This window comes from Lampris incognitus, chromosome 12 (genome assembly GCF_029633865.1).
Source record: "Lampris incognitus isolate fLamInc1 chromosome 12, fLamInc1.hap2, whole genome shotgun sequence".
In the NCBI taxonomy this organism is placed as follows: domain Eukaryota; kingdom Metazoa; phylum Chordata; class Actinopteri; order Lampriformes; family Lampridae; genus Lampris; species Lampris incognitus.
Genome location: NC_079222.1, coordinates 31235436 through 31255703, shown reverse-complemented (window position 1 = coordinate 31255703; position 20268 = coordinate 31235436). Strand labels below are relative to the sequence as shown.

Below are 20268 nucleotides of genomic sequence, written 5' to 3'. Positions count from 1 at the left end.
CCCATGCCGGGGTGCTGGCTCCTACCTTCACTGGCCCCCCGCCGACATCGCGGGCGTGGCCCGACGGTGGCGCCACAGCATCAGACCGCTACAAGCCCTCTGGACTCTGTATGTACCACGCTCGATTTGGTGCGAAAGCTAAACGGTGCCGTTCCCCCTGCAACTACAGGCCGACGGGAAACGAGAGGGCCAACACTCAGTAGTGGCCATGAGTGTTGGCGATACGAGCAGGCTACTCTTCATCCTCGACACCATCTCTTTCTTTGTGACACGGGCGCACAGAGAAGCGTGCTCCCTGCTACTGACGTCGACATCATGGGCGGGGAGCGGGGCCCCCAGTTGGCGACGGCTGACGGCAGCCCTATCCACACCTACGGCGTGCGGTCTGTAGAACTGTGTTTTGGTGGACAACGTTTCACGTGGGAGTTCGTCATGGCCAATGTAACGCTTCCCCTCCTCGGAGCTGATTTTTTGTGCGCTTACGGTTTGCTAGTGGACATTCAGAACAGCCGTCTGGTCGATGCCTTAACCTTCTCCTCCTTCGCATGTACGCGGAGGGAAGCGGCCTATGCAGGTCTAGCCAACTCTCTCTCAGAGGCAGACAAGTTCACCCGCCTCCTCGCTGAGTTCCCTGACCTCACCCAGCCTACCTTCTCTGCACCCACCGCTAAGCATGGGGTGGAGCATCACATTACTACGAAGGGGCCCCCGGTCTACGCCAGAGCCAGGCGTCTCGACCCCGCCAAACTCGCCATTGCCAAGTCTGAGTTCGAGCACCTGGAACGCATGGGGATCATCCGCCGCTCTGACAGCCCGTGGGCGTCCCCACTCCACATCGTCGCTAAGCCTGATGGAGGTTGGCGCCCATGCGGGGACTACCGCCGACTAAATGACGCCACCACGCCTGACCGCTATCCTGTCCCGCATATCCAGGACTTTTCTGCAAACCTGTCTGGCAAATGCGTCTTCTCAAAAGTCGACCTGGTCCGTGGTTATCATCAAGTTCCCGTGCACCCCTCAGACATCCCCAAGACAGCGGTGACAACCCCATTCGGCCTATTTGAATTCCTACGAATGCCATTTGGACTCAAAAACGCGGCCCAGTCCTTTCAGCGGCTGATGGATTCAGTGCTCCGTGGCCTTCCTTTCATCTTCGTCTATTTGGACGAGATACTCATCGCCAGCGCCTCCGAGGAAGAACACCTGTCCCATCTTCATGCCCTCTTCACACGCCTCAGCCAGCATGGGCTGATCGTCAACCCGGCGAAGTGCCGGTTCGGGCTGACAGCCATTGATTTCCTCGGGCACCGCATCACCGGGGATGGGGCAGTCCCCCTGCCCTCAAAGGTGGAAGCGGTGGCGGCCTTTCCGCGCCCCCAAACAGCTCGTGCGCTCAGGGAGTTCATCGGGATGGTGACATTCTACCACCGCTTCATTCCTCGAGCCGCCTTTATCATCCGGCCACTGTACGAGGCGCTGAAAGGCATGTCCCCCAACCAGGCGGTCGACTGGACAGCAGAGCGGGACCGTGCGTTCACCGAGACTAAAGCTGCGCTCTCCCAGGCTACCCTGCTAGCGCATCCTTCACCTACAGCGCCTATTTCCATAACCACGGATGCATCGGACTATGCTGTTGGTGCGGTTCACGAACAGTGGGTGGGGGGGGCTTGGCAGCCTTTGGCCTTTTTCAGTCGCCAGCTTACACCCCGAGAGCGCAAGTATAGTACTTTTGACAGGGAACTCCTCGGTCTCTGGCTCGCCGTCCGGCATTTCCGTTTCCTGCTAGAGGGCCGCGAGTTTACTGCGTACGTGGACCACAAGCCCCTCACGTTTGCCATGTCCAAGACGGCCGAGCCATGGTCCGCTCGCCAGCAGCGACAACTCTCCTACATTTCGGAATTCACTACCGACATCCAGCACGTCGCTGGTAAGTCTAACCAGGTAGCTGACTGCCTGTCTAGGGCAGTGATTGGAGCGGTCCACCTAGGCCTTGACTATGCACAGATGGCTGCTGACCAGGCCACGGACCCGAGCATCCTCCGTCTCCGGGCCTCCGACACGGGGCTCCGCCTGCAGGACGTTCCTTTCAGCGACACAGGTGTCACCCTCCTGTGTGACGTCTCCACAGGACAGCCCAGGCCCATCGTCCCGCACAGCTGGAGACGCCCCGTATTTGAAGCTGTGCACGGCCTCTCTCATCCAGGCGGTAAGCCATCCGTGCGCCTGACCTCTGCTAAGTTTGTGTGGGAGGGACTTAAGAGAGACGTGAAAGCGTGGGCCGACTCGTGTGTTGCCTGTCAGCGGGCTAAGATACACCGCCACATTAAGGCGCCCCTGGAACGCTTCGCAGTGCCGGAGAGACGATTTGACCATGTCCACGTCGACCTGGTTGATCCCCTACCCCCATCCCATGGGTTCACCTACCTCTTCACTGTGGTGGACAGGACTACGCGCTGGCCTGAAGCTGTTCCCCTGGCATCCACGACGTCTGCTGATGTGGCCCGGGCTTTTATTGGGTCGTGGGTCTCACGTTTCGGTACGCCTTCCGACCTTTCATCTGACCGTGGGCCACAGTTTACCTCAGAGCTATGGAATGCTGTGGGTGAGGCTCTGGGCGTCAAGCTTCATCGCACTACCGCCTACCACCCTCAGGCAAACGGCCTATGTGAGCGCTTCCACCGGTCCATGAAGGCTGCGCTTCGGGCTACTCTCAAGGACTGCAACTGGGTTGACAAGCTCCCATGGGTCATGCTGGGCCTGCGGACCGCCCCGAAGGAAGACCTACAAGCCTCCTCTGCGGAGCTGGTGTACGGCACGCCGCTGCGAGTCCCAGGCGATTTCATGCCCAATGCAACGCGTCCCTGGTCAGCTGTGGACCAACGAGCCTCCTTGCTGGACGGGGTCAGAGCTTTCACACCCGTCCCTACCGCCCAACACGGCGCTCCGGTGTCCCAGGTGCCCCCAGGTCTGCAGTCAGCGGACTACGTGTTCATCCGTCACGACGCACACCGCCCCCCTCTGCAACCCCCTTATGACGGCCCCTTCCGCGTCCTGGAACGGGGAACTAAGCACCTGGTGGTGGATTTTGGGGGCACGGCCGAGCATGTTTCAGTGGACCGAGTTAAACCCGCACACCTGGACTTGACGCAGCCGTTGGAGTTAGCCCAACCTCCTCGTCGCGGTCGTCCCCCGGCTCCGCCTCCTCCCCCCGTGGAGGCCCGAGCTGCCTCTTCTGCTCCTCAGGCCGACCTCCACAGGCCCGCGTCAATGCCTCCCACAGACACTCCGGCCCCTGTTATCCGGAGCCGCCGCGGACGGCCTGTCGTCCACCCGCGCCTGCCTGACTTCGATTACTAGGGCGAATTCTGGGGGGGCTCATGTGGTGGACACGTATTGGGGACAGAATTCAACCCAGGAACTAAGGGTTAAGTCATGGTTGCCCTGGCAGGTTAACGCAGGGTTAAGTTATGGTTGTCCAGCCAGTTTTCTGGTTATTCTTGCCACCTCCGCTCAGTCGAGCTGTGGGTTTTGTTTGTCTCGCTGATTTACCGTGGATTAAAGAAAGTTGCCTACACGGCTAAAGTGTGAACCTACGGTCTTCTCCGTTACTTCGGCTCTACACTACTTTACTTTTTCTAAAAGTTTGAACGATATCGCGTCCTCACGTGACCCGCACCTGCCTGCTGTGTGGCTTCACCAGACTTGACATCAAAAGAGACTGGCTTCACACTCACGGGTCAGGGTCAGTTCACCGCACCAGGCAGACAAGACTCGAGAGAGCGTCAACCTGCTACCTGCACTATTATCCTGGATTGGGGGGCATAAAGAGTGAGTATCTTCAGTGTATTTCCAGTAGTATTTCCAATAGTTTTGTCTAGCTCTGCTGTGGTTTTCATTCAAGCAACTAACGTTAGCGAACGAAACATTAGCTAGCTAGCTAACTAGCTATCTTCCACCCGGTAACGTTGCTAGCTGGTTGCTGACGTTGCTGGCTAGTTGTTTGAATGCTGCTAGGCAAGCTAACTATCGGTAGCGTCCGGTAACGTTACCGGTAGCTAGCTAGTTATGTTTGTCCAACCTTAGCTCTGGCCATGCAATATTTTCATTCAAATAACTAACTAGCTAGCAAACGTTAGCTACCGGTAGCTATTATTAGCTAACAATGCTAACGTCGGGACTACTGGACCAGTGGTTAGCTAGCCTAACGTTAGCTACCTAGCACTTTTGCCCACCTCTCTAATACAGAGATCCCCCACTTACCAAATCCCACTTTAACCCCTGCTCATAATATCGTCTAAACTAGCACAGTTCAGCTCCATCTCGTCCATTCTGCTTTTCACTTCCTGCCCTCCATCTGAATCTCGCGCATCATCAGAATCACTGCAAACAAGCTATTGCTCCCTATAGTCCCCTCCTCACACACCACTGACATGCATAATGCCATTGTAAGGAATTGAGAAATCGCCTTCATTAAAAGTTTAGAATAACATCCCCCTCCCTTATTTTTTAGATTAAATACAATTTGGGTTTACACCACCAAGTCACTAGGTGGCGCTGCAGTGATTCTGGGGAACAGTACGAAAGAGAGCAAAGCTTCCTTAAGCCAGACCGGAAATAAACTGGCGCGAGCTTGACTGACAACGTATTTTCATCGTGCCTCTCTTTTTGATTCACAGGTACTGCAAAAAGATATTATAAACTCTCCAATTTAGTCTTAGAGAAAAGATATAGTTAAGACAGTGTTCCGTAGTGTTTTTGTGCAAATGTGATAAGAATGTTGTGTTTTGGGTTGATACTTAATTGTCCTTGCTGAGGGTAACAAACGCCATGCTAGCTAGTAGTCTAGGCTAGCCCAATAAAGTGGTATCCTGTCATAGTAGATTGTACACATCTCATAGTAATGTTTTGGTGATACATGGAGATGTGGGTTTATGTTGTAAGAAAAGTGTTAATGTTACTATTTTACTAGGAGCTATTCTGTGGTAACTTGTTCAGATAATTGGTCAGTTGGCGCCATTTCATGTCTTGCTGGTGCTGCGTCTTAGGAAGTGTGCGCATGCGTGAGACCACGCATAGTGTATTAAAGCCTGTGTATGGGATAAGAGAGTTGTGCAGGTGGATATAGATAAATGGTTCAGATGCGGTAATAGGCTGGTTATTTCTGTTGTTGTGAGATTGCTATCTTGACAGTAGCCTATGTTGATGTTTGAGTGATGAGAAAAACCAAATTGATTTTACAAATTGTTATACTTTTTATTTTGTATTTATTTTACTTTTGATGAATATGGTACACTGTGGAGAATTTATTTAACTGTTGAGACTGGAAATAAACTGGCGTGAGCGTTGAGTGACAACGTATTTTCATCGTGCCTCTCTTTTTGATTCACAGATCCACAGTGCTATTTAGCCTGTGTATCATTTGCTGTTGCTCCGGATATCCCCTAGGTCTGGAGCCGGTAACACCATTCACCTAATTGCTGTGTGTAATATGTTTGTTTCTGCTATTGTGTAACTGTATTGTTTGTGATATGTCGCGTGTCTGCTGTTGTCCATGGATATATTGTGCTGCAGAGTTACAACTGTAGCATGCAACATGTGCTGCATCCTGAAAATACATTCCACCGGCCTTGGTCATGTGGCTAATAAAACTATCTAGCTAGCTAGCTAGCTAGCTATCTATCAATCTAGCTAGCCAGCTAGAACCTGGGTTTTTATACATTGGAGATATGTGAATTGCTTTACAGTCATCGCCCACCTTCAGAAGCTAAGTCTTTTACTTACCAGCTTGTTCAAATGCAGCAATACAAATGAAGCCACATCCAGGGCTTATATTTCATTTGGCTTGTATTTCACTCTGATGTTCTAACAACAGTCAGCCTGTCTGACCTGCACTTGTGTCCATAAGATTGGCAACATTTATTTAATGTGCCTAAAATATCTCCATCAAATATTCAAGAATTTCTATCCAACTGATATAAATTTATATCAACCTGTGTGTAGTAGCCTATGCAAGAGTTCAAAACTTGGTCTTCCCTTCAGTGCATTTCAAATTTTGCTACATTTCATGCTTCGGTTATGACTTCTGACCTGACTCTAGCTGAAAATGTGAACGTTTAAAAAACAAAGTACACAATCAATTTGTAATGCAAGCAGACAACTGGTCTAAAAATTAATCACCTTTCGAGTAATCCCACAAGTCTTCAAATCTTGTATCCGCAAAGCTAAAGTGCAGCATGCCAACATTTTACCATTTCCGTGATCAAAGAAAGTTGGATCAGTTCATCTGGACTCGGCGTTTATTGACAGAAACGTTTCAGCACTCATCTAAGTGACCTCTTCAGTCTAAACTGACTGCAGGTACCCCCAGCCCTATAAACAATACAGTGGCATAACGACCAAAACCAATGACCAGTTTCATATGCAGATATATGGGTGTGCCATTAACTAGAATTACAATAGTCATATGTCGTATTCACAGAGGATTTGGGAATGTTGCAATCACAGCATTGTAAAATGGCGACAGATGTACTCTTAGCCCCCCCCCCTCGGTTCAGGGGTGGTTGGTCCCTCTTCACATAGATGGCCTCTTTGACTCCCCATTCAAACCAGCATTCCTTGATCCTTGAAAGAGTGGCCACTGGCCTGTAGATGGTGTAGACAGTGGAGTCCTGGCCTGACGTGTTAGCTCTCGTGTGTTGTGCCATCCTCTTGGCCAGCATCTGTTTGGTTTCCCCAGTGTACAAGTCACGGCAATCCTCCTGGCACTTAACAGCATACACTGTTTTGCGTTTGTGTCGGGGGACCAGATCCTTGGGGTGGACCAATTTCTGGTGCAGCGTGTTTTGGGGTTTGAAAGCAACTGAGACGTGATGTTTGGAAAATACGTGTCTCAACTGTTCCAACACTCCCGCCACGTATGGATTCACCACTGGTTTACGCCAGCGTATTCTCATGAACGGTTCGTGTGATATCGTACGAAAAGTTATGCCCAAATTTTCGTGGATGATCCTACGAATGTCACCCAACACAAGCGATTCAGAGCACCTGCGCAATCCTCTGATCACAGCCCCAGGATTACGTGGGATACATATAAATTTCCGTGCACTGATTTTCATACATTTTGCTATACAGGGAATGAGGACAGCCTCTTTATGCTTAGGCAGCTGTTGTCCTTCTCTCTTCGATCGGCTGGTGCACTGCTTGGGCGTCCTGCTGGCTTTGACACATGTCGAGTTAGGATAACCACACTTAACCAGTGCCTGTTTATGTGGGATTTCTCAAGTCCAGTTGCACTTGATTAAACTCCTTTGGATACACCTGTCACCATTTTACAATTCCGTGATTGCCGACATTCCCAAATCCTCTGTGAATTATACACATTGCCATTGAAACTCTAGTGTAAACTACTAATAAGACACGTTAGCCCCTAGCTAACGAGTCTGACCCTTTAGCTGAGCGGTTAGTGATGTCGCCTTGTGGTGCAGTACACCCCGTATCGAATCCCGCACCGGGCAAGAAAATAACCGGTTACACTAGTTAATGCTCACGCCCATTTGCATATGAAACCGATCGTTGGTTTCGGTCGTTATTGTTTATAAGAGTGGAGATACTTCCCAGCTAGCCGGGAATGTTCCCACAACATTGGCTAACATTCCCTACAGGTTCTGCTTATGTTTTAAATAAGATGTTTTCATCTAATGTTCAAAGAACATTTTAAGGATGTTTACCGTTTCAAATAATGTTCCTATAATGTTAAACGTTAGCAAAGGAAGAACGTTTCAGGCGCAACATTCCGAGGATGTTTTGGGATTGTTGTTGAGGTAACAGATACTAGAATGTTCTTCTATAAAACATTGCTGCAATGTTGCATGATAACAAAGGAAGAACATTTGCAAAGCAACATTTTGAAAATGTTTTCAGGATGTTATTAAGTCCTGAAATTACAGCACGTCTTTCCATAACACATTCCCAGAATGTTATCCTAGGAGGTTCTGCGGACATTGTCAGAACGTTTTTATAACAAAAATTTGGAAACACTTTAGTATGGGGAACATATTCTAAGTAAAAAAAACTTAATTACTAGTGAATTAGTAATGATCAAGATGTGACTTTAGTAGGGGGAACATATTCTAAGTAACAAAAACTTAATTTAGAGTAATTTAACACTATTAACACTTGTAGTTTTGTGTTTTGTTATGTAAGAACAGACCACATTCATTAAGTGTTAGTAAGGGAGAATAACTGTTCTTGTGGTACTACCACCTTATAAAGTCCATACTAAGCAAAGCATATTGAGATGGTACTACTAATAAGCAATAACTCTGAGGTTATAGAGGGAAAACTCATAGTTAATGGCTTACTGGTTGTATAATAAGGCCATGCAGAATAAGGCATTAATGAGTACTTAATAATGACCAATAAAGAGCCAATATGTTGCTAAATTGCATGCTAATAAGCACCTAATTAATGGTGAATATGTTCCCCATGCTAAAGTGTTACCCAAAAATTTGCTAGCTGGGTTGTAGTCAGTTTAGACTGCAGAGGTCCCTTAGATGAGTGATGAAACATATAAAGGTTGTCTCCAGATGAGCTGATTCAACTTTCTTTGATTCTCTTACCTGGGTTATTGAGCATGCGTTAAGACATTTCCATGATCATTTCCCATCCTTAGTTTTTATCTTCCTTGCTATCTCTCTAACCTTTATCGCCAGATACACACAAACGGCATCAGTGATCACAGGAAGCTGTTTTTGCTTCTTCTTCTTTTTTTTCTCTTTAGGTGTTTTTCTTTTCTTTTCTTGTTATAAGCGCCGCTGTTTCTTAAACCATCTCTCCGGCGGGCGGTGTCCCTTGCTCTCTGCCACCACCTCCTCCTGCGATGAATTAACCTTTCGCCATACAGGTGCGGAGAATAACGGTTTGAGGCTCCTGCGACCGCTCCGCCAATTAGGAGAAGCGAGCATTACCACGTGATCACCCCCCCTCCTCCTCCCTTCGTGCAGATTGCCGGTCGGCGGTGAGACCCCCGGAGTTAGAGGCGGAAAAGCACGTAGAGTCCAAGTGTCGGCAGCGGCGGCGTGCAGGTAAAGGCTTTCTTGCTATATTCCCACTTTTCGGCTACCCCCCCCCCTTGAATGACTCGTTAAAGCGAGGTTTGAGCTCGTGTCGGGAGTTTCACGAGCGCTGACATTTCCACGACAACATTTCGTCGCCCGCGAGGTGCGCTCTTAATTTGCCTCGCGATCCGGGGACAGGACATCACGGCATCGGCTCGGTTGATTTGCACCGTCTGCGCATTAAACTCCGCCACCACCACCCCTACCTCCACCCCCCTCCCTCTCTCTCGCATGCACAAGGCTATTGATAGTTGACAGAAGCCCCGTAATCCCTTACTGATCTGGCTGTCCGTCCAGCCAAGAGCCGTGTGGACCCAAGAATGTTGATTGAACTTTGCTTTTTTTTTTTCTAATTGGAAGCCCCGGCATAGATGAGGGCTGTGTATTGCGAGCGTGTCTTTTTTAGTGCTGCAGCCAGGCCAGCAGCATAGGCAGCTTTTTATTCTTGAATTATTTATAAGACTGTCTGGGCGAGAGTAATCCTCCTCAGTAGTAGAGGGACATAAAAAAGGGTAAAACGGGTCACGGTCGTTATCAATATCCTCCAAAATATTAAACCACGAGGTAGTTTTTTTTTTTTCAGAAAATTTTGTTTAACACTGGTCTGCCTTAAGGCGTTTCTTTTGTCAACATGAGAGGAAAAAAAAAACCCGAAACGTAATCTTACAATTTCAGCCAATAAAGTAAGGTTGATTTAGCCAATGCATTTTTTTCATACGAATGAAATGAAATGCTAATGAGGGTCGCATACGTCATGTTCCATGTCAGTGTTTTGCTGCTCCATTCTGTGTTTGGCTCGCTAAACATTGTTGATGGTAGCGGTTTCGCTGTCGTGCACGCCAGGCCCCCCCCGCCCCCCCTATGAGTTAAAAAAAAAAGAAAAGCGCATTAGCTCTGCTCTTCACTTCACGCCACCAGAATGAATTGGCCCTGTCCGCGCCTGCGCACTCTCGCCATTCATCTCCGGGACCTCGTGCGAGTGAGAGCGGAGAGAAACCAGCAGGCGGCCCGCTCGCTGCTGATCTGTATTGTTGTTGTTGTCCGGCGTTGACATTTGGATACGGTCTGGTCTCGCTGTCGGATTTCTGTGTCTCTTTTTTCTTCTTTTTTTTTTGTGTGTGGCCTTTTCCCTGCTCGCTCGACAGCGTCTCATCATCGCACCGTAAGTTGGCTTTTGCTTCTCATAGAGGAAATATCCACTTAGTGACGTCTCCATGTATGCGCTCATCCAAGAGGGGGCTTTTAAAATCTAGATCTCATCTCCGGTATCGGTCTTATTTAATTAGAAGACGGGGGGGGGGTGGTAGTATACTTAAGTTTCTAACCCCCCCTCCCACCCACTGAAGGTTGACTCGTAATATCAAGGCTATTTTTAAGTCCTTTTTTTTTTAAGTGCCGCTCCGAGCTAAGAAACAAAATCAGGAACTCACGAGCCCTTAACTTTCCCCCGTCCGCGCCGTTCCGGGAGAATTGACAAGAGTTATGAAGCGTTATGAAGTGGTGGAACCCGGGTTCGTGTAGGCTAGGTATAAAGATAGGGGGGGGGGTCGGTCAACAACTTGAGGGTGCTGAACGCGGGCAGCCCCGGTTCATCTTGAGTAGCAGGTGTTCGGAAACCGCAGCTTGACTTCCGCACTGCCTTTGCGAGATACAGCCGGCAAGTGAATCCCCCCCCCTCTTTTTAAAAAAATCTATAATCTAGTTTTATCTATAAACGCATCCTCCTTGGTCGTGTCTCTTTGTACGAATCAGTTTTTCTTCTTCTTCTGTGGGGCAACGTCATTTATAAGCGGGTTTTCTTTGGGGGAGGAGGGGGGGGGAGTGAAAGCGAGAGATGGAGACAGGGAGGGAGGACACATTTGCTGTCTTCCACTCGCCGAACCAGCTTGTGAGCATACCAAAGCCCAACATGTCGGCCAACTCAGATCAGGAAATGCACCTTGATCTCTGTCGCTCGCACCGGCTCTCGGAGCTGCTGTCTGAACCGAGTCGTTGTTCCCCGCGGCCTGCGATGTCTTTTTCAACAACAGCAAAAAAAAAGGGGGGGTTCCCAGGTTGCCGTTTATTCTGCGCGACTTCCTGAGCAACTTCTGAGAAACGGGGACAAATAGATTCGATACGGGCAGATTGACTTGTTAATGGGATTGTTGTGGCAGCGTGTCTCTGCAGCTTTGCGTGTTTGTTTGTTTGTTGAAAGTGTAATTAATTGCTCCATTTATGACTGATAGACCTGGGGTCACGTGTAGTCTGTTTTTTTTCGTGTTGGCTGATTTCTCTGTGTTTGTCAAAGGCTCAACTCCAGACTCGAGTCCTCAGTCACTACTCTGTTTGCTCCAGTAGTTCAGCGGCTCTCTGTGCCAGCCAGCTGTGGGTTGTCTGTGAGGGGTCGCTGTTGTTTCAGTCCTGCCACACTCCCCAGCCAATCACAGGTGTGATAGGTGTCCCCCGCTAATATACTGTGTACCGTTGTCGACCACACCGCTGTGTGGGCGTGTCTTCGTTCCATGCCCAACCCCTTTCACACTCCCCAGCCAATCACAGGTGTGCCGTTTACCGTTGTCGACCACAACGCTGCGTGGGCGTGTCTTCGTCCCTGCCCAACCCCTTTGACACGCCCAAGCCAGCTGGGTGGGCGTGTCTTCGTTTCCTGCCCAACCCCGTTCACAGCGATGCGTTTTGATGCACTTGCTTAATATCTGTGAATGTTCTCATTCATCCAGGTCATGGTATGTCCAGTTGCACTTGATTCAATTCCTTTGGATACACTTGCTTGATAGTTTCTCATGTTAACAGCTGACAGGCAATATGTCATATAATCATAGATGATGTTTAACGTTGCTTTTAATCTTTGACCACGTATGACCTATACCATTGTACGATAGATGCTTAAAGTTCATATGTAACAGAACGTACTGCCTTACAGAACACTGTGTACCGGACTCCACTACAGAATTCAAAACTGCTCTTAAAACCCGCGTTTTCAAACTAGCGTACTCACTTTAACAGCACCAAATTCATCTTTTTTTTTAACTCCCGCTGATTTATGCGCTATTGCTTATTGTGTGTTTTCTTGTTGATTGCGCTGATGTTTTTTTACTGCTTTGTTTTACTGTATTTGATGTAAGGTGACCTTGAGTGTCACGAAAGGGCACAGTGGCCCAGTGGTTACCACGGTCGCCTCACAGCGAGAACGTCCTGGGTTCGAACCCCAGGCAGCCCCAGGTCCTTTCTGTGTGGAGTTTGCACGTTCTCCCCGTGTCTGTGGTGGGTTTCCTCCGGGTGCTCCAGTTTCCTCCCACTGTTAAAAAAAAGACACGCATGTTAGGGTTAATACACCTGTCTGTGCCCAGAGCAAGGCAATGGAAAGAAAAACTGGAGTTGGTCCCCGGGCGCTGCAGCTGCCCACTGCTCCTATACAACAGGATGGGTTAAGTGCAGCAAACAACTTCATTGTAACCTGTACAATGACACAATAAAGTGTCTCTCTTTCTATAAAGAGGCTTTAAATATTTCTTTTTATTATTATATAATTAATATTAACAAAGGTAGTGTTATAAAGTGTCTTCTCCATGAGAAGAAATAAAGACCTATTGTTAGCTGACAGCAGATGAATGCATGAGAGACTCACTGAGTGCAGCGAGTCTGTACAGAGTAACTGGAGAAGCGTCTTTGGTGGGATGTGAGCTGGAAGACATGAAACAAGGAGGACAGACAACTGCCCTATAAGAGAAGACCATACTGTACTGATCAGGACATACTTTATCTATGCTTGCTGCGTGTGTTCGTGAGCATGCTAGAGTGTGACAATACTGTAAGAGATTTTTGTCATTTTGCCACGACACAGATAATTGCTTTTGAATATTGAGTGCGTTGATGTATAGGGGAGTGTTTGGGCATTTTTGCTTAAATGTCGTTTGTGTGTGTGTGTGTCTGTGTGTGTTTCTTGTATGTTTTGGACAAACTACCAGCTGTATTAAGAAAAGGAAGTTGGCTACCACGGTGTGTGCTGCTACCGTGAACACTTCAGAATTGGCAGGAGGAAGTGAGCGAGCAGGCGTTGATGGATCATGGTATACAGGTGTACAAACGGCTCTCTAAACTACGAGGATGTTTCTTGTTATAAAGCCTGTCATGTTTTATTCCGTGCCAAGCAAGGGATCAGTGTGCAGCTGGGAGGAGCAGGTTTAGAGACTTTTACACTTCATATCAACAGGCAAGGCAACGGTGAAATCATTTCAAGTATCTCTCTCTGTCTCTGTCTGTTTCTCTGTCTCTCTTTCTGTCTGTCTGTCTGTCTGTCTGTCTCGCTCTCGCTCTCTCTCTGTCGGTCTGTCTGTCTGTCTCTGTTTATCTCTCTCTATCTTGCTCTCTCTGTCTCTCTCTGTCTCTGTCTGTCTGTCTCTCTGTCCGTCTGTCTCTTTCGCTCTCTCTCTGTCGGTCTGTCTGTCTGTCTCTGTTTGTCTCTCTCTCTATCTTGCTCTCTCTGTCTTTCTCTGTCTCTGTCTGTCTGTCTGTCTGTCTGTCTGTCTGTCTGTCTGTCTCTGTCTCTCTGTCTGTCTGTCACTCTCTTTATCTCACTCTCTCTGTCTTTCTCTGTCTCTGTCTCTCTCTCACTCCCTGTCTGTCTGTCTGTCTCTGTCTGTCTCTCTCTCTATCTCGCTCTCTCTGTCATTCTTTTTCTCGCTCTCTGTGTCTGTGTCTGTCTCTCTCTGTGTCTGTCTCTGTCTGTCTGTCTCTCTCTGTCTCTGTCTCTCCATCTCTATCTGTCTGTCTCTCTCTACATCCCTCTCTTGCTCTCTCTCTGGCTCTCTCTCTGTCCCCTTCCTTTTCCTCTGTCCTCCGCTAGCTCTTGTTCTCTGAATGTTCCAGTCCATTTCTGGATTCCACACTGAAGTGAAAGGAAACAGGAACGGCTGCTGACAGTGGCATTTTCCCTCTGCAAGCATAGCAAAAGAAAAAAGAAATGTCAATCTTATGTGCTTTTGTTTCTTATTTTGTCTTTAAATCTTGTTCTTCGTATCAATCAAAATAAAATAAAAATCTACCACCGAGGCAAGAAAAGTATAATCATTCAATCGATCGCAAGGCACACCGTCCTGCTTGAGCGGAGAAAGGTGAATTTTTATGGATGGTGAAATTCTCATCCCGTGGCCATATTTTCTCGCAAACTATCCAAATTATGCTGTTAAAGTGAGCCATTCATAATTAAATGGTTATGGGATGTGTTTGTGTAGCAAAAGTTGTTTTCATCTCCGGGGATGGGACTGTTATGGGATGTGTGTGTGTTTTGTCAGCAACGACCGACGCAGTTAGAGAACGGTATAGACTTGAGTCAGCAGACTGCCAATAAGCTGCGCTTATTGCAAAGTGGGAGAAGATTGTGAACAGGTTTCTCAGACCCTCGCTCTCCTGTACATCACAGCGCCCGCTGGGAGTTCTCTCAAACCCACTGCTGCGCTTACGGGAACCTTAGCCAGTCAGCAACAATATCTGCCAATTAGGGTGGCTTTTACTAAAGCTGCCAGCCAATTGGATTAGAGCTTCATTTCCCGGCCATATTAGAGTCTAAATGTGCTGCTCTCTGCTAGAATCTGAGAACTGGTAGGCAGATTCCTGTTCAGCTGATAGGCTCCGGGCACCCAAACGCAGACCCACTTCCATACTGTGTGTGTGTGTGTGTGTGTGTGTGTGTGTGTGTGTGTGTGTGTGTGTGTGTGTGTGTGTGTGTGTGTGTGTGTGTGTGTGTGTGTGTGGTGATTTTAAAACTGTCTAAACAAAATGGTGTAAAGCAGAACCCAAGGAGCTGGGGTGGGTAGCTGCCTGGCTGCACCCATGCTCACACATAAATGCACGGACACCAAAAGACTTGTGGGAAGTAAGGCAGAGGACTAGGAGAGAGCAGGAGAGGGGTAGATGAAAGCCCTGTGATGTCTCTTCTAAATTCATACAAGACACAGACGAGTGCCCGTTGAACATGGACAGTTGACTTGGAAGCGGACTATTTTCCAACTCGCAACTGAATTAGGACGAGCTTCATTAAAATGAGAAAGCTTTATGTAATCCTGAATAGGCCAGAGTGCACGGATACATATCAAGATGTTTTCCTAAAGACTTATTTACTGTTTCATAATACAAAAGAAATGTACATTTCAAACATTTAAGCGAGGCACTAAATAAACTCATTGCCTTCATGAACCTTCGGAAGTTCCACTTTAACATTTGTCTTCAGTACTGCATCGTTGACGCCCACCCATAAAGCAGAACTTTGCCTCCCGGGTTAATATTGGCAGTTATTACTTCCTGTTTGGATTAGAGGAGATGTTTGTTTAACTAGACGTTACTAGGATCTGTCTGTTAGTCTGTCTGTCTGTCTGTCCAAGAAAGGTGAATCAGTCCATCTGGACACAACTTTTATTGACAGAAACGTTTTATCTAAGTGACCTCTTCAGTCTAAACTGACTGCAGGTACCCCTACCCTTATAAACAATACAGTGACATAACGACCCAAACCAACGATCTGTTTCATATGCAGACTGCCGTGGCCACTAGAGTTTCAGTGGCCATGTGGACTATTCACAGAGGACTGGGGAACAGTTGCAGTCACAGCAGCATTGTAAGATGGCGGTTAATGACAGTTAATGCTCACACCTATTTGCATATGAAACCGATCGTAATCTTCGGTAGTTATGCTTCGGTTGTTTATAAGGGTGGTGATACCTGCAGTCAGTTGAGACTGAAGAGGTCACCTAGATGAGTGATGGAACGTTTCTGTCAATAAACGTTGTGTCTGGATGAACTGATTCAACTTTCTGTGATGTTCTTACCTGGATTATTGAGCATGCATAAAATAATATGCATTGTATGCATTAATTTTATTTTATGCATGATTAATATATATATATATATATATATATATATATAATTTTAATTATATCTACTACTACTTTCGGCTGCTCCCGTTAGGGGTCGCCACAGCGGATCATCCGTTTCCATTTCTTCCTGTCTTCTGCGTCTTCCTCTGTCACACCAGCCACCTGCATGTCTTCCCTCACCACATCCATAAACCTCCTCTTTGGCCTTCCTGTTCTCCTCTTCCCTGGCAGCTCCATATTCAGCATCCTTCTCCCAATATACTCAGCATCTCTCCTCCACACATGTCCAAGCCATCTCAATCTTGCCTCTCTTGCTTTGTCTCCAAACCGTCCAACCTGAGCGGTCCCTCTAATATAATCGTTCCTAATCCTGTCCTTCTTCGTTACTCCCAGTGAAAATCTTAGCATCTTCAACTCTGCCACCTCCAGCTCCGCCTCCTGTCTTTTCGTCAGTGCCACTGTCTCCAAACCATATAACATAGCTGATCTCACAACCATCTTGTAAACTTCCCCTTTAACTCTTGCTGGTACCCTTCTGTCGCAAATCACTCCTGACACTCTTCTCCACCCACTCCACCCTGCCTGCACTCTCTTTTTCACCTCTCTACTGCACTCCCCGTTACTTTGGACAGTTGACCCCAAGTATTTAAACTCAAATGCCTTTGTCACCTCCACTACTTGCATCCTGACCGTTCCACTGTCCTCTCTCTCATTCACGCATAGGTATTCCGTCTTGCTCCTACTGACTTTCATTCCTTTTCTCTCTAGTGCATACCTCCACCTCTCCAGGCTCTCCTCAACCTGCAACCTACTCTCGCTACAGATCACAATGTCATCCGCGAACATCATAGTCCATGGAGACTCCTGCCTGATCTTGTCCGTCAACCTGTCCATCACCATTGCAAACAAAAAAGGGCTCAGAGCCGATCCTTGATGTAATCCGACCTCCACCTTGAACCCATCTGTCATTCCAACCACACACCTCACCATTGTCACACTTCCCTCATATGTATCCTGCACCACTCTTACATACTTCTCTGCAACTCCTGACTTCCTCATACAATACCACACCTCCTCGCTCGGCACTCTGTCATAAGCTTTCTCTAATTCTACAAAGACACAATGCAACTCTTTCTGACCTTCTCTATACTTCTCAATCAACATTCTCAAAGCAAACGTCGCATCTGTGGTGCTCTTTCGTGGCATGAAACCATACTGCTGCTCGCTGATCATCACCTCTCCTCTTAACCTAGCTTCTATTACTCTTTCCCAAATCTTCATGCTGTGGCTGATCAACTTTATACCTCTGTAGTTGTTACAGTTCTGCACATCACCCTTGTTCTTGAAAATCGGTACCAGTATGCTTCTTCTCCACTCCTCAGGCATCCTCTCACTTTCCAGGATTGTGTTAAACAATCTAGTTAAAAACTCCACAGCCATCTCTCCTAAACATCTCCATGCCTCCACAGGTATGTCATGAGGACCAACTGCCTTTCCACTCTTCATCCTCTTCATAGCTGCCCTCACTTCCTCCTTGTTAATCCACTGAACTTCCTGATTCGCTATCCCTACATCATCCAACCTTCTCTCTCTCTCATTTTCTTCATTCATCAGCCCCTCAAAGTATTCCTTCCACCTTCTTAGCACACTCTCCTCGCTTGTCAGCACATTTCCATCTCTATCCTTGATCGCCCTAACTTGCTGCACATCCTTTGCAGCTTGGTCCCTCTGTCTAGCCAATTGGTACAAGTCATTTTGTCCTTCCTTAGTGTCTAACCTGTCATACAACTCACCATACGCCTTTGCCTTTGCCTTTGCCACCTCTCTCTTTGCTTTACGCTGCATCTTCTTGTACTCCTGTCTACTTTCTTCATCTCTCGTACTATCCCACTTCTTCTTTGCCAATCTTTTCCTCTGTATAATTTGCTGTACTTCCTCATTCCACCACCAAGTCTCCTTGTCTTCCTTCCTCTGTCCTGATGACACACCAAGTACCTTCCTAGCTGTCTCCCTCACTATTTCTGCAGTGGTTGTCCAGCCATCTGGCAACTCTTCACTACCACCCAGTGCCTGTCTTAACTCCTGTCTGAACTCCACACAACAGTCTTCCTTCTTCAACTTCCACCATTTGATCTTCGGCTGTGTCTTCACTCGCTTCCTCTTCTTGGTCTCCAAAGTCATCCTACAGACAACCATCCGATGCTGCCTAGCTACGTTCTCCCCTGTCACCACCTTGCAGTCTCCAATCCGTTTTAGATGGCGCCTTCTACATAAGATATAGTCCACCTGTGTGCACTTTCCTCCACTCTTGTACGTCACCCTGTGTTCCTCCCTCTTCTTGAAATATGTATTCACCACAGTCATTTCCATCCTTTTCGCAAAATCAACCACCATCTGTCCTTCCACATTTCTCTTCTTGACTCCATACCTTCCCATCACCTCCTCATCACCTCTGTTCCCTTCACCAACATGTCCATTGAAGTCTTCTCCAATCACCACTCTCTCCTCCTTGGGTACCCTCTCCACCATGTCGTCCAACTCACTCCAGAATTCTTCTTTTTCATCCATCTCACACCCAACTTGCGGGGCATATGCGCTGATAACATTCAGCAATAAACCTTCAATTTCCAGCTTCATACTCATCACTCTGTCTGACACTCTTTTCACCTCCAGCACGCTCTTGACATACTCTTCCTTCAGAATTACTCCTCCCATTCACACCATGGTAGAAGAGTTTGAACCCACCTCCGATACTCCTGGCCTTACTCCCCTTCCACCTGGTCTCTTGCACACACAGTATGCCTACCTTTCTTCTTTCCATCATGTCAGCCAGCTCTCTCCCTTTACCAGTCATAGTGCCAACATTCAAAGTTCCAACTCTCACCTCCACATGCCTACCCTTCCTCCTCTCTAGCTGCCTCTGGACATGCTTTCCCCCTCTCCTTCTCCTTCGCCTAACAGTAGCATAGTTTCCACTGGCACCCTGCTGGTTAACAGTACCGGTGGCGGTCGTTGGTAACCCGGGCCTCGACCGATTCGGTATGTAAGTCTTATTTATGAGCCGCATATTTGATTTGGCAAAGATTTTACGCCGGATGCCCTTCCTGACGCAACCCTCCCCATTTGTCCGGGCTTGGGACCGGCACTAAGGATGCACGTGCATCCTCAGTGGTTATTTTAATTATATAATTATGCATTTTAATAAAAAATATAATTTGTTTTTATGCATGCATAACATAATAAATATTCATAATGAAAGATTAAAAGAACACCTTTCAATGTTTAGATATGATATTTTCAGGGTTTAGTATTTAGCATTTGGAGGTCTTGGGCATTTTTGCTCATGGCCGCCTATGAACACTACCTTCCAAAAGTGTCAGTTTTTCCAAATGAAATCCTGAATTCTCTATACGTTTGCTGTGTTCACTTCCAAAACAGAATCATGGGGGTATGTCAGTGTTGTTTCTGAGTCCAGTCAAAGTTTGTGTTGTATTTGGATGGAGTTGGACTAGTGGTTTTCCACAGGCTTTATATGATCGTAAGTCATTTGGGGGGGATTGGATATATTTTGGATCTGACATAGATGGCCTTGGGGGTTAATGAACCTCAATTCCTCTCTTTAACTGCATGTATTAATTGCATGTATTGGGTCGGACCCTTTAGTTGACTGGTTAGCGCAGTCGACCGTGGTGCGGGCTGTCCGCGTTCGGTTCCCGGCTGCCCCCTGAATTCACAACGTGAGCATTAAAACCATTTGGTGGTGCAGTGGTTAGTGCTGTCGCCTCACAGCAAGAAGGTCCTGGGTTCGAACCCCGGGGTTGTCCAACCTTGGGGTCATCCCAGGTCATCCTCAGTGTGGAGTTTTCATGTTCTCCCCATGTCTGCGGTGGTTTTCCTCCGGGTGCTGCGGTTTCCTCCCACCATCAAAAAGACATGCATGTTAGGGTTAATACTCCTGTCTGTGCCCCTGAGCAAGGCAATGGAAAGAAGAGCTGGAGTTGGTCCCCAGATGCTGCACACTGCTCCTAGCTACACAGCTAGGATGGGTTAAATGCGGAGTGTAATTTCCCCACAGGGATCAATAAAGTATCTCAAAATTTAAAAAAAATACAGCTTCAGTCTCTATTTGTACATCAGTACCTCGATAACGTCTTGTTGTGTCTGTCTAAAGTGTAATCGGCCTCCTGAAGCATTGTGAGAAGCTTCAGAAAGGGCCACTCATAGCAGAAACACAACACAGCAGGGCTGTAAACAACTGTAGCTGTGGTGACCGCCTCATA

At 47.5% G+C, this 20268-nt stretch overlaps 1 protein-coding gene across 2 annotated transcripts in view; it reads left to right on the top strand.

The window, feature by feature from the left end:
• Window positions 1–10101: 10101 nt before the first annotated feature.
• strbp (spermatid perinuclear RNA binding protein) overlaps window positions 10102–20268 on the top strand; it is a 141920-nt gene continuing 131753 nt past the window's right edge. For both annotated transcript variants that reach the window (XM_056290290.1, XM_056290289.1), the window contains exon 1: window positions 10102–10278. The gene's annotated coding sequence lies outside the window, so the exon portion shown is untranslated. The remainder of the gene's footprint in view (window positions 10279–20268) is intronic.